This window comes from Ambystoma mexicanum, chromosome 6q, assembly GCF_040938575.1.
Source record: "Ambystoma mexicanum isolate Mex_15411 chromosome 6q, UKY_AmexF1_1, whole genome shotgun sequence".
NCBI classification, from domain to species: Eukaryota; Metazoa; Chordata; class Amphibia; order Caudata; family Ambystomatidae; genus Ambystoma; species Ambystoma mexicanum.
In genome coordinates, this window is record NC_090937.1 from 886,344,921 (window position 1) to 886,357,346 (window position 12,426).

The window sequence follows — 12,426 nt, forward strand, 5'->3', positions numbered from 1 at the left end:
AAGGGGGGGGGCGGCCCAGAACCGGAGCCAGGGGAACCCACAATGGCTCTGGTCTCCAGTTGCCAACTTTTTCTTTCAGATTCCCAAGGCTCTCCACAGGAGTCTGCCCAGATTTCTTCTCTTGTAATGTCCAAAACCAGAAAGTTAGCCCACCAGTTGTCCAAAAATGTGCATTATCTGTGCCCCCTTGAGGAGAAGGAGGGAAGATATTATGCCCCGGTACAAGTACAGGGGCAGGGTACAATTCTGGCACTGGTGGACACGGGATCTCAAGCTACCCTTCTGTCCAGAAGGGCCTTTGATGAACTGAATGCAGGAAGGGGAGGGAATTACCAAATTCCTCTCACCTCACTTCCTGGACAACTCCAGAACTTTGACGGGAAGGAAATTCCCGTCGAGGGGACGGCAGATTTGGACATTAAAATTGGGTGACACAAGTTGAAACACCCGGTCATAGTTGTGACTCCAGAGGGCACCCCTTGTTTACTAGGGAATGACCTCCTGAGGAGGTTGTCACCCTTAATAGATTGCGTAAACAAGGTCCTCTGGACCCAGACTAGCCGACCAATAAAATTAAAACAGAGTGTCAACCATGTTAGTTTAAACGGCACCTGCCACATGGTTGAACAAAAATCTGACCAAGTAGAATTTCACTTCCAGAACAACCAAATTCCAGACGTGACAGTAATAGCAGTAGGACAACAGACTGGTGATGGGGGGTCCTCTCTATTTCTGAAAATCAACCTCCCTTCCAGTTTAAGGTGGTATTCCACACTGGAAGGAAACACCCTGAAATTCTATACTAATCCACAATCAGAAACTCCCACTCCTATAGTCCAGAAAGATGTGAAATCAGCTCAGAGCCTGGCTGATATTCAGCAAATTGGAGAGCAGTTGTTCATCCCTGTTCAGTTAAATGATGGGAAGGACTCTGTTCTCGCTCGAGTGTGTGTGAACAACGGTAAGAGCTTCATCAGCGAAGCCATGTTTCGCCAACTCCCAAAAGATCCAGCCATTCCCACCTTCAAACTGATAGACAAATGGGAAATGGACCTGGAAGCACCTAATTCCAAACATCTCCTGCCAAGCAGGTGTATGCTCAAAATCTCCATTGGCAACAAGAGCATAGTCCACAATTGTTGGGTCGTGCGAGACGTCCATGCTGCCTTTTACTTAGGCAGTGACATTCTCAATCGCTTTGCCATTAGTTTGGACCTAATAAACTTCAAAGCTTGGTCCCGATTAGCGGATAATCCCATGGGCTTTGATGATCCAGAAAAAGCATTTAGGTCAGCTCAATTGCTACCTTATGCAGTTGAAATTCAGATCAAAGAGGAAGTCACCATCCCAGAAAGGACCCGACAATTCTCCCTGGAAGTGAAAGTTAAAAGAGGACAATATCTGCAAAACCCTGATGCTTACATACATCTAAACGCTTCTCTCCAACAGCAAGGGTTGGGGGTAAACCCAACACCATTAGTCAACATAGAACATGACACCATTCCAATAGAGGTGGATAACAGCGACTTAAAGAGTATTACTCTAGCCGCAGGCACCATTATTGGAATGGCGGTTGATGACCGACATTTTTCCATAGATTTAGGTAATGAACTGTTAGGGCCAATCCCCAAGGACTGCTTTGACAGTGACAGTGATGACAATACAACACCAGACAGGATTTTTATCCGGCATGGGGGGAACTTCCTGGTGTACACTTCTTGCCCTTATGGTAAGGAAGATGTGACTTGTGACTTCAGAAGGGATGAGGTGATTTTCCAGGTCCATGAGGGCTGCCTTTCCCACCTGAAGCCTCCAGTCCAAATCAGCACTCTGACCAGGGACTTCTCCACCCAGCTGGAGGAGGCCGCTGAGATAGCCAAACCAGAAGTCTTTCCAGGCTTCAGGCAGATGGTGGAAGAGAGAGTCAACCTAGCTGATGCCTGTGTGACTCTGGAACAAAAGCAAAAGTTGAAACAAGTTTTCTTGGATTTCCAAGATCTCTTTGCGGTAGACTCATATGACTGTGGCCGCACCGACATCCACACCACAACAATCCCCACGGACCCTGGCATGACTCCAGTGTTTGTGAAGCAATATCGCTTGCATCTCGCATCAATGGAGTCCCTTACTGAAATAATTAAGAACCTTGAGTCCCGGGGAATAATCCGTCCAGTTCACAGCACCTTCAATAATCCGGTGCTGGGAATATTGAAGCCAAACGGCCAGTGGAGACTCTGCGCCGACCTCAGGGAGCTCAACAAACGGGTCCATACTTCCCGATGGCCTCTGCCCTACATTGACCAAGGGCTGGCCCAGATCCAGGGGTCACAGGTAGTCACTGCAATAGACCTGACCAATGGATACTGGACCGTGCCGGTCAGTAGGGAGGACCAATACAAGCTGGCTTTTACCTTTGGGGGCCAGCAGTACACATGGACCCGGACTCCCTTCGGATACCTCAACTCCGGCAATGAATTCAACATTTTCCTACATAAGGCCATGCCCGACCTGGGTGCGAGGGGTAACCTGGCTTATGTAGATGATGTCCTCATCAAAAGTTCATCTGTGAAGGAACACATAGCGGAGATCCGTTATGTTCTGACCCAGTTGAGGGCCGCCGGAGCAAAACTTTCCTTTCAGAAAGCACAGTGGTGTAGAACCCGTGTTAATTTCTTGGGGCATGAGATTACTCCTCAGGGTCTCTGTCCCCAGGAAAAGAAGGTGGAAGCACTCCAAAAACTGAAAGACCCCACAACTCTGCGGGAACTAAGGAGCCTCCTTGGACTGACTAATTACAGCAGAAAGTTCATTGAGGGCTACGCAGAAATCACCAGACCCCTGATTCATCTCCTGAAGGGGGGGTCAAGTGGGAATGGGGTCCAGAACAAGCCGAGGCAGTAAAACAACTCAAGAGAAGCCTCTCACAAGCGCCCTGCCTAGCTTACCCTGTCAGAAACAAGGAGTTCTTCCTGGAACGGGGTTCTCTAATACGTACTTGACGGCAGTATTATACCAAAAGCATGACAAGGTCAATAAAGTAATCTCCTATGCGAGCAAAACTTTATCCTCTGTGGAGGAAAAATTCAACGATTGTGAGAAGGCACTCCTAGCAACGGTGTGGGCATTGAAGAATTACCGCCCGTTTATCCATGGGGAACACATCATAATGGAGACTCCACACCAGCCTCTGCAATATCTCCAAAGTGACAGAATCCGGGCCGGAAATGTGAGTAATTCCCGAATTACTTCCTGGATTCTGTCAATGCAAGGCTTTCCTGTGGAGGTCAGATATGGCCAAAACAAGAAGAGTCCCCTCGCGCAAGGTCTGGCTGACTTGCATGATTGTGCCAGAGAAAACTGTCTCGAGGACGAAAGTCTAAAAATCAAGGACAACACGGAGGCATACCTTAATTCCCCACACAAAGTCTTTGAAGAAGACAAATGTGAGGGAATGCCCACTGTCTATGTGGATGGATGCTCGTACCATGTTGACAACAACGGGGAGAAAGAACTGGTGGCCGGTGTAGGGAATGCATGGGTGAATGAGTCCCCAGAACCCTCCGCTGGATACAAAATTGGTCCCCGAAGTAGTCAGGTGGCAGAATTGATGGCTGTGCATCAGGCCATCCTCACTGCTGTACAGCATCAACTCCACGAACTGGTCATAATCACAGATTCGGATTATGTACGGAACGGGTTCGTGGAGCACCTGGTTAATTGGAAAACCAGAGGCATGTTATGTGCTAATAACAAACCCTTGAAACATGGGAAGTTGATCCAAAACATTGATGATCTGGTCACCTCGAATGAGATGACCATCTATTGGAAAAAGATCAAGGGTCATTCCAAAGTAGAGGGACCAGACAAAACTGGAAATGACTTAGCTGATCAGCTGGCCAAAACCGGGGCCATCCAAGGGGATCTAATTGAGATTGAGTCCCTGTTGGGGGAAATCCATGTCACTGCTATCACTAGGTCCCAGACAAATGCTCACAACGACCTTTCAATTGCACAATGGAGTAAGGAGACCCCTGATGTTGATTTGATTACCGCTCAGAAGGGGGATCCAATTATTGGTAAGTTTTACCAGCACCTTGAGGACCCTGAGAACTTTCCCCTGACGGATACCGATTACATTGGGAAAGAGGACCTAAGGGTGTTGATGAAATGTCCAAAAATGTTCCGGATCCAAGACGGTTTGCTGGTAAGGAAATCCAAAGCTGGCCACGATCAGTGGGTGGTTCCTACCTCATTCCGAAGCCTGATGTTAAGTCACGCCCATGATGCGGCCACCGCCGGTCATAGGGGGTTTCACACAACATTGGAAATCTTAAGAGAGGTTGCATACTGGCCACACATGGGGCAGGACCTCGACCAATACTTGAAGGGGTGTCTTGTGTGTGCACAATTTCAGCCATCATCCCTCACGCATCGTGCGCCTCTCCAAAAGAGGGGGATGACACTGCCATGGTCAGATTTACAAATCGACTTTGTAGGCCCCGTGATTCGCTCTGCTAGGGGGAATAAGTACATGTTGACTGTGACATGCTTGTTTACTAAGTGGGTGGAATGTCTCCCAGCCCCAAATTGCAAGGTAGAAACTGCAGCTGCCCTGATGATTAACCACATCTTTTCCCGTTTCGGTCTACCTCAAAGGATTGTTTTTTTTTTTTTTTTATATTATTATTTATTTGTTCTGGTAGCAAACATTAATTTACACCTTTACAAATTGTACATAACACGTATAAAACATATAAAATCTCATAAAACAAACATAGTAGAATGAAGGGTTACAAAACCAAACAATACTAAAATCATTAGAACGTTAAAACATTTCCTAATGCATCAACATGAATCCCCGAAATCACCGAATCACAAAATCACAAGGTCACATAATCATAGCATCACCGAATCACAGTGGAGCACTACGATACCAAGTATCAAACCTAACCTAACCTAACCTCACCCACCTAACATAATAGTGATAGTAGGGCGTCGCAAGCCTCCACCAATTTAGATCTTGCCACAACCAGTTGGCAGATACCAATAGTCATCGATTAAACAAAATCTCAGAGATTTACAAATTTACCCTTTCCAAAAGGTCCTATTGAGTAACAACAGTTGTTCTTCTATTATTGTAACCAGTCTAACGGTTCCTAGTATGATGGAGTTAGAATTTCCCTGCATACATCTCAGCCATACTAGATGACATTCAAACAGAGAGAACGAAGTAAGATATGCGGCCAAGCAACGTTGTCTATGCATGAGAAAGAAATTACAATGCATGAAAAGATGTGCCAGGGTTTCAGGCTCAGATGTATTTAGGCAAAATCTGCATCCCTTCCATTTTGCCAAGGCCTTATAGCCATTCCAATCTCTAATGCGAGAACCCGTCTGGATAAGATCCATGCGGAAGCGCATATAATACCTTCTTGCTCCTTTGTCTGGGAAAGACAGAATATAAGGCAGCCGAGGTGCAACTGCATGTCTAAAAGTGGCATATACAGTAAAGGAAGAGTAGCTTCCAATCCGATCACAATTGTGAGCCCAAGAATTTTTGAAAAAACGCCTTTTAACTTTGGCAAGGGTATTTACCAGATCATCCTGCGTCATATTCAAGGAAGTTAAAATCGCTTGTATTTTGTCTTTCACAATGGTGAGTGAAATTGGACACGTTCCGGCTAACATTTCCTGAAAATCCTCATAAAGTGAGTTTGGGGGAGGGGAAATCATTTTGGAGAATGCAGATACCGTCCGCCAAATAAATCTGTCTTCTAATGGATATAGACCCAATTCATGAATAATTATGGCGTTGGGTAGGTATCCGGGAAGCCCCAATATGTTCTTCCAAAGTCTACCCTGTAAGATGTTTAAGAGGGGCCCCAAATTCAAAAGGCAAATATCTACTGCATAAAGAAGGATGGGCTCTATCTTCATAGTATAGAATTGTATCAGAGGCAAAAGAGAGTAACGACAATATTTGATGAAAATAATTCTCATTTGAGCCAGAAGGGGGTTAAACTTTGCAATCAACACTGAGCGCCACTTGTTAACTGACATCCCATTCGATAGGTAATAGCCCAAGTACTTAATCTCCTCTTTTCTCAAAATCACCTGAGCATTTATTGTAAAGTTAAATCTTGGAAGCTTTTTTTTAGCAGTAAAAACCAATATATGTGATTTAAGTGAATTAATAGTCATATTATTGAGCTTACAATATTCTCCAAACAGATTTAATTTATTTTGGAGTCCAAACGGCACTCTATCGAATATTATAATGTCGTCGGCAAATGCTAGCCAATGAAGCCGCATAGAACCCAATATAACCGGGAAGGAGTTAGAACCTTGCCAGATCTTATCGATGTCGGCAAGGTAAAGATTGAACAGGACCGCTGCGAAGTTGCAGCCCTGTTTGACGCCTATATACGTGGGTATGTTGTCAGTCAATAGCCCTTCCGCATTAATGCGGACTCGGTATGATGTCTGCTGGTGTAATGCTGCGATTAATGCAACTAGTGGAGATGGTATGCCGTAAGCCAGCATCTTTTGCCAGAGCCGGGTACGAAGTACATTATCAAATGCAGCCGAGAGGTCCAAGGCTGCCATGTATATGGTTCCATTGGCTTTGGTATGTGTATTCCGAAGAAGATGGGCTAAGATCATAGCGTTTAATTGGGTGCCCATTGCTCTGCGGAAACCGACCTGTGCTTTGGAGAAATTTTTAGCTCAAGTATACAGCCTTCCAATTCTGATAGAAGCAAACATGCAAATAATTTTGCAACAGTGTCTATAAGGGCAATAGGCCTAAAATTTAAGGGGATGGTTAACACACCCTTTTTATGTATTGGAATGATTATGACGGTCAACCATGATTCCGGAATCTTACCAGTTATATAGATCAGCTGGTAGCAGGGAAGAAGGAAACTAGCCCAAAAGTGAGGGTCGTCTTTTAGAACGCAAGGAGGAAGCCCATCAGGGCCGGCTGCTTTGGAGAACTTCAATTGGGAAATAGCCCATATGATATCTTTTAAGGCCCAAGGACAGACTCGCGGCATAGGCAAACACATGTCTGTACTCTCAATTGTGGCATAGATAGTAGGCAAGGCATATTTTTAAGAGAAATACTTCTCCCATTCAGAGCCCGAGATGATCGCCACAGATCGAGTATCCACCTTACCTGAAGGGTTTCTTAAGATTGCCCATATCTCTCGAGTTTTTTTTTTTGCAGAGCAAACTAATCATATCTTGATTCGCGAGAGTGAAGGCAGCCTGAAAAAGAGACTTGATCTGGTGCTTAAAGCACCCAATAATATGGTTTTTTTCACGATGGTAGGTGAGAGGGCTAAGGGCCTTTTTTCTTAGAGTAGCTAGTTCCCGATTTTTTTGCTTTTTTAATATTGCTATCTGGTTCAAGTTTGGGTTGGCATCCAAAGGGCTGCCTTTAACCGAAGCGTCCTTCGCTAAAGATAGTAAGTGATGCTGAATCATATTGATGTTTCTTTCGTTGATTTTTTTAATATTCCCCAGCGACATAAGGTCGTCATGGGTTGGTATGAGATCTCTATTCACCAAGAACACCAATTTCCTACACACGGACGGCTTCCAATTGACAGAGATGGTGTTTCTGTCGGGAACCGCCAAAGAAACAGGGGGTGAAGGGCTGAAGACCTCACACCCCATATGGAGTATTGAACACAGCATGTGGTGGTCGCTCAGACCCAAGTCTAGAATTAAGACTGGTTCAAGCAGCCCGGAACACACTTTGGATGCAAGGACGTAGTCAATAAGGGATGAGAGCTTGCCCCGTGACCATGAGATATGTGGGGAGTTAGGTGCAAATTGAATTGGGTAAATACCCCATTTTTCAAAGAAACTTAGCAAATGGTACCCTCTATGAGCAGCTTGGTGGGCATAAGGAGAAAAGGAAGGAGAAGATCCTAGTGAGTGAAAGAACTGGAGGTATGAGTTTAAATCACCTCCAATCACAATTTCATGGTAGGGACACGAGATTGAAGCATGCCCCAACATCCTGTCGAGATCATCCACGAGCAGGGGAAAGGAAACAGACTTGGGATTCCAATACAGCGACATTAGAAGCAAAGGGACGGCCCCGGCGGGTTCAAACGACAACTCCACTAAAACGCAAGATTTTGAAATATCAAGAATAGAAGCCACTGCTTTTAGACCATTTTTAATAAGGACAGCAATACCGCCTGAAGGACTGCCTGTAAGAATGCGACTAGCTGGCACCGAAAAACTGGAATACCCATCGAGAGTAAGCTCGGATAGGCTCATCGTTTCCTGCAAAAATAAGATGTCGGGTTTCTGATCAAGGGCAACCCGCTTGTGCCATGCAACCAAATTGCCCAGGCCACAACAATTCCAGGATGCAATAGTCAGGCTGGCCAGTTATGAGCCTGGAGTGGGCCCTTTGGTAGCTGCAGCTGTTTTTATCAGGGGTTCCAGCCAAGCTAGCCCACTCAATGCTTGGGTTAGCGATGCTAGTTGGAGTGCTAGTTGCGTAACCTGAGAGTCAGATGAATCTGTACCCAGCCCCACTGGACATACTGGCAAGATGGGAGCTACCCAGTCAAGGTAGGCCCATGCACTATCCATGTCTGGAAATAGGCATGGAGTAAGACCAATGGAATGGAAGTCCTCAGCAAAGTCCAACAGCATTTTAGTAATAATCTGCGATTGGACTCTGCACAGGGCTCTATGATTGTTGTGGGTTGCCAATTTGACCCAATCTAGATCTTTAGATGAAAGGTTCCTAAGTGCTGGAATTTGGAAGAAAGAGTTCATCAAAAATGACCTGTTTATGCGAGCAGGGCCGTTTGTCTCTGGATTGCTCGCCCAACCAAGAATTAATTTCATGTCCTTTGGTGTGTGCGAGAAGGACAAGACGTCAGGAATAGATTTCCCTACTGCTATGGGCGGGAGATGCATAGCCTCCACGTTAGGAGGCCATCCTAGAGATGCCGAGACCCCAGGTACTTCTAAAGGAGGAGGAGGACAACCAAGATCCCCTCTTTCAGCACCAAGGGGGGCTAGGGGAATGGTAACTACATCCGTCCCAACCAAAACGGTTTCCAGCTGGGGGGGAGCACTACTTGGAGTCAGAACAGGTGTAACTATAGCCTCGGCTGGCATCGTCGTGCTCGCCTTTCTAGGTTTGATGGTGGGAAAATAAGAATGTAACTGTGATTGGAGCTTAACCGTGGAAGTTCCTTGAGGGCCGCGGGAGGCGATCTGTGTGTTCCCAGATTTCAAAGCTGCAACCTGAAGATGTTTCCTACTTTCTTCATCAAGGTCACAAAGGGTTAGGCCAAGATCATCGTGGGTGGTCCCCGTACCCAAGTTTGCTATAGATTCGGGGATCGTCAAAGCACAGACCGGAGGTGGTGTGTAAATACTAGCTTTCTTTCGGCCAGCCTTGGTAAGGTTTAGACGTTTTTGAGCTCTTAGGAAGGACTTTCTCGCTTTACGCGAGACAAAGTGTCTTCCTTCATGCACCACGGGTCCTTCCTCCAAGTCCGAGCCTAAGTCCACTGCCAACAACGCAGGAGAAGGCGGAGTCTCAATGATGTCAGTCAGGGCGGAGGGACTATCCGAGGGAGCAGCAAGACCTTGAGTAACATTGGATCCCTCTCTAGGGGGGTCTGCTGGATCCAAAAGCTGTTGGGTTGCAGCTAACTTATAGAGAAGCTGTTCAACCTGTAATATACGTTCGTGCTGGAGTTTGAGAACCTCCACCAAGTCAATAGCCTCCGAGTTAGTATGTACCATCATCAATGGATTGGCCCCTGACACTACCTGAGAGTAAGGAATCTGTGGGACAACTTGGGAACGGATTCCCGGCTCAGTCTGGGAGCCCCGAGTGTAAGTCATAGTAGAAGGTAGGAGCTGAGGTGCTCTATGTGGGACGCTCTCCAACAGTTTTTCAAAATGGGCCAGATAGAAGGATCTGGAGTGCTCTTCGGCTAGAATAAAACCTTCCAATCTGGCCATCTTGTCTTTCATAAGAGAAAATGAAGATTGCATCTCCCTTAAAGAACAGTGTGTCAGCTCGTGGCCCTTATCCAGTAAATTGAGAATGCGTGAAATAACTGGAAAATTGAAGGGTTCATTTAGCTGCGAGTGAGAGCAGTATTCCTCTGGTGTAGAGGCCGATCTAACTTCTCCCTTTGGAGTAGTAGCATCTGCCTCTTCATTCACCAGGGAAAAGGGAACCACACCTCCTACAGACGAAGGCCCTGCCGCCGTCTCGTTGCCAAAAGGTGTGTTGTCATATAGAGCGGCAAATCCCCCTTCCAATGCCCTATGATGGAAAGTCGACGGAGCCGTCCCATGATCACCATTTATTTCCCTATTATTTTCGGGGGGAATGTGAAAGTGAACTTGTTCACGAAAGGGAAAAGCGGACGACGCGGGAGACGAAGGGCCCAAGGAGAGCCGCACTCTTTTACTTAATTCGCTGACAATCGTAGGTGCCAAGATAGATGTGTCAGTGAGAAAAGGAAGGCCTCGAAGGCCTTGTGTAGAAGAACAGTCTACATCAAGACCATGATTAAACACCTCACCCTCATCACCAGCATAGTCATTAGCGTCCTGGACTGAAAAAGTTGACACAGCCAAAGCCGGAAACGGACCATGCAGTGAAGGGGAGCTGGCCAAAGATGGTGCGGCTGATAAGGCAGTCTCATTGTGTCCCACCTGGCCCAGTCCCACCCCTCTCTCTATAGTGAGGCTAGACGTGGGTAGAAAAGGAGCAGTGGCTGACAAATTCTGAGGAAAAGCGGGGATTAGCGAGTTAGTGATAGCCTCTGGGGCGAGGTCTTGCAAGGGAGAGCCGATTTTACAGCCACTTCTTAGAATCGGACTCATACTCAGGAGCGATACACACCCCAAAGTCAAGCCGTAAAGTCCGCCCCTTTTTAGCCAAGGCGAAGGATAAGGCCAAGTAACAATGTGCCAAGAACTATGTTGGCACAAAACCACACTTCGAGGCGAAGCGTCTATAGGTTTACAGAGGGAGTTACCAAAAGGTAAACGTGGCCTCTAAACACATTGAAATAACATATAGAATAATGACAATGGAATTGCACATTTGTTTGAATTGTGGACACGATGTTAGAGGCACCCCACACAGAGCACCACACAGAGTACCTCCCCAGTCAGTGAGACCCCCCAAATCTTGAGCTGTTAGGCCACGGTACTCAAAAATATAACAGGAATGTCAAAACAAGTTGCACTAAACTATGAACGAAGAATGACAAACCACTCGTGCCTCTAGATCAAACAGGACACTGCCGGAAGCCTGAGAACCTCCTCCGCGCTCCCGCGAACAGCCAACAGTACTTGGAATGTACTTGGCAGGTGCGCGGCGCGGGTGCGCGAGGAGGCTGTTGTTAACAAGGCTTCCTGGGCGTCACTCGACACAGGGGGGCGGGGCCTAGGGAGAAGAAACACAGAGAAAGCACGTTAGCCACACCTCCGGGACTTCCACAAAGCGGGGAACACAGTTGAAACAATGAGAGGACAAAAGATAATATAACAAGGAGAGGCCCTTTCCCAGCGGGCAAATCAGGTGAAGGTGGAAGGAATAGGCAGTTCAATGGGCAGATCAATGAGCAGGGACACGTCAGAACATAATAGACAGTCACCTCCTTTCCACGAGCGAGGGCCAGGCAAACTGTGTGTAACACAGTAGGACGTCCTCCAGGCGTTCAAAAAACTCAAAGCCGTACACACGGCGTCTGGAGGCAGGTAGTAGTACAGCGCAAAGCAAAGGCGGCGCTGCAAAGAAAATCCAGAGAACAGCGCAGACCAGTCCGAGTCCACAGCCAACAGTACTTAGAATGTACTTGGCAGGTGCGCGGCGCGGGTGCGCGAGGAGGCTGTTGTTAACAAGGCTTCCTGGGCGTCACTCGACACAGGGGGGCGGGGCCTAGGGAGAAGAAACACAGAGAAAGCACGTTAGCCACACCTCCGGGACTTCCACAAAGCGGGGAACACAGTTGAAACAATGAGAGGACAAAAGATAATATAACAAGGAGGGGCCCTTTCCCAGCGGGCAAATCAGGTGAAGGTTTGAGTCAGACAGGGGTAGCCACTTCACCAGTGAAGTAATGACAAAGATGTGGGAGATACTGGGGGTCAAGAGAAAGCTACACATTGCTTACAGGCCAGCTTCTTCTGGGGCAGTAGAGAGATACAACCGAACCATTGTGAGCATATTAAAGAAGTTTGTGGCAGATTCTGGGCCAAGTTGGGATATCCGATTACCTCTGGTCCTAATGGCCATCAGATCTACCCCTTCATCTGCAACCAAAATGTCACCATTTGAGTTGATGACTGGGCGCAAGATGGTGCTTCCTCAGCATTTGCACTACAGGACCCAAGAGCAGACACTGATAAATGCCT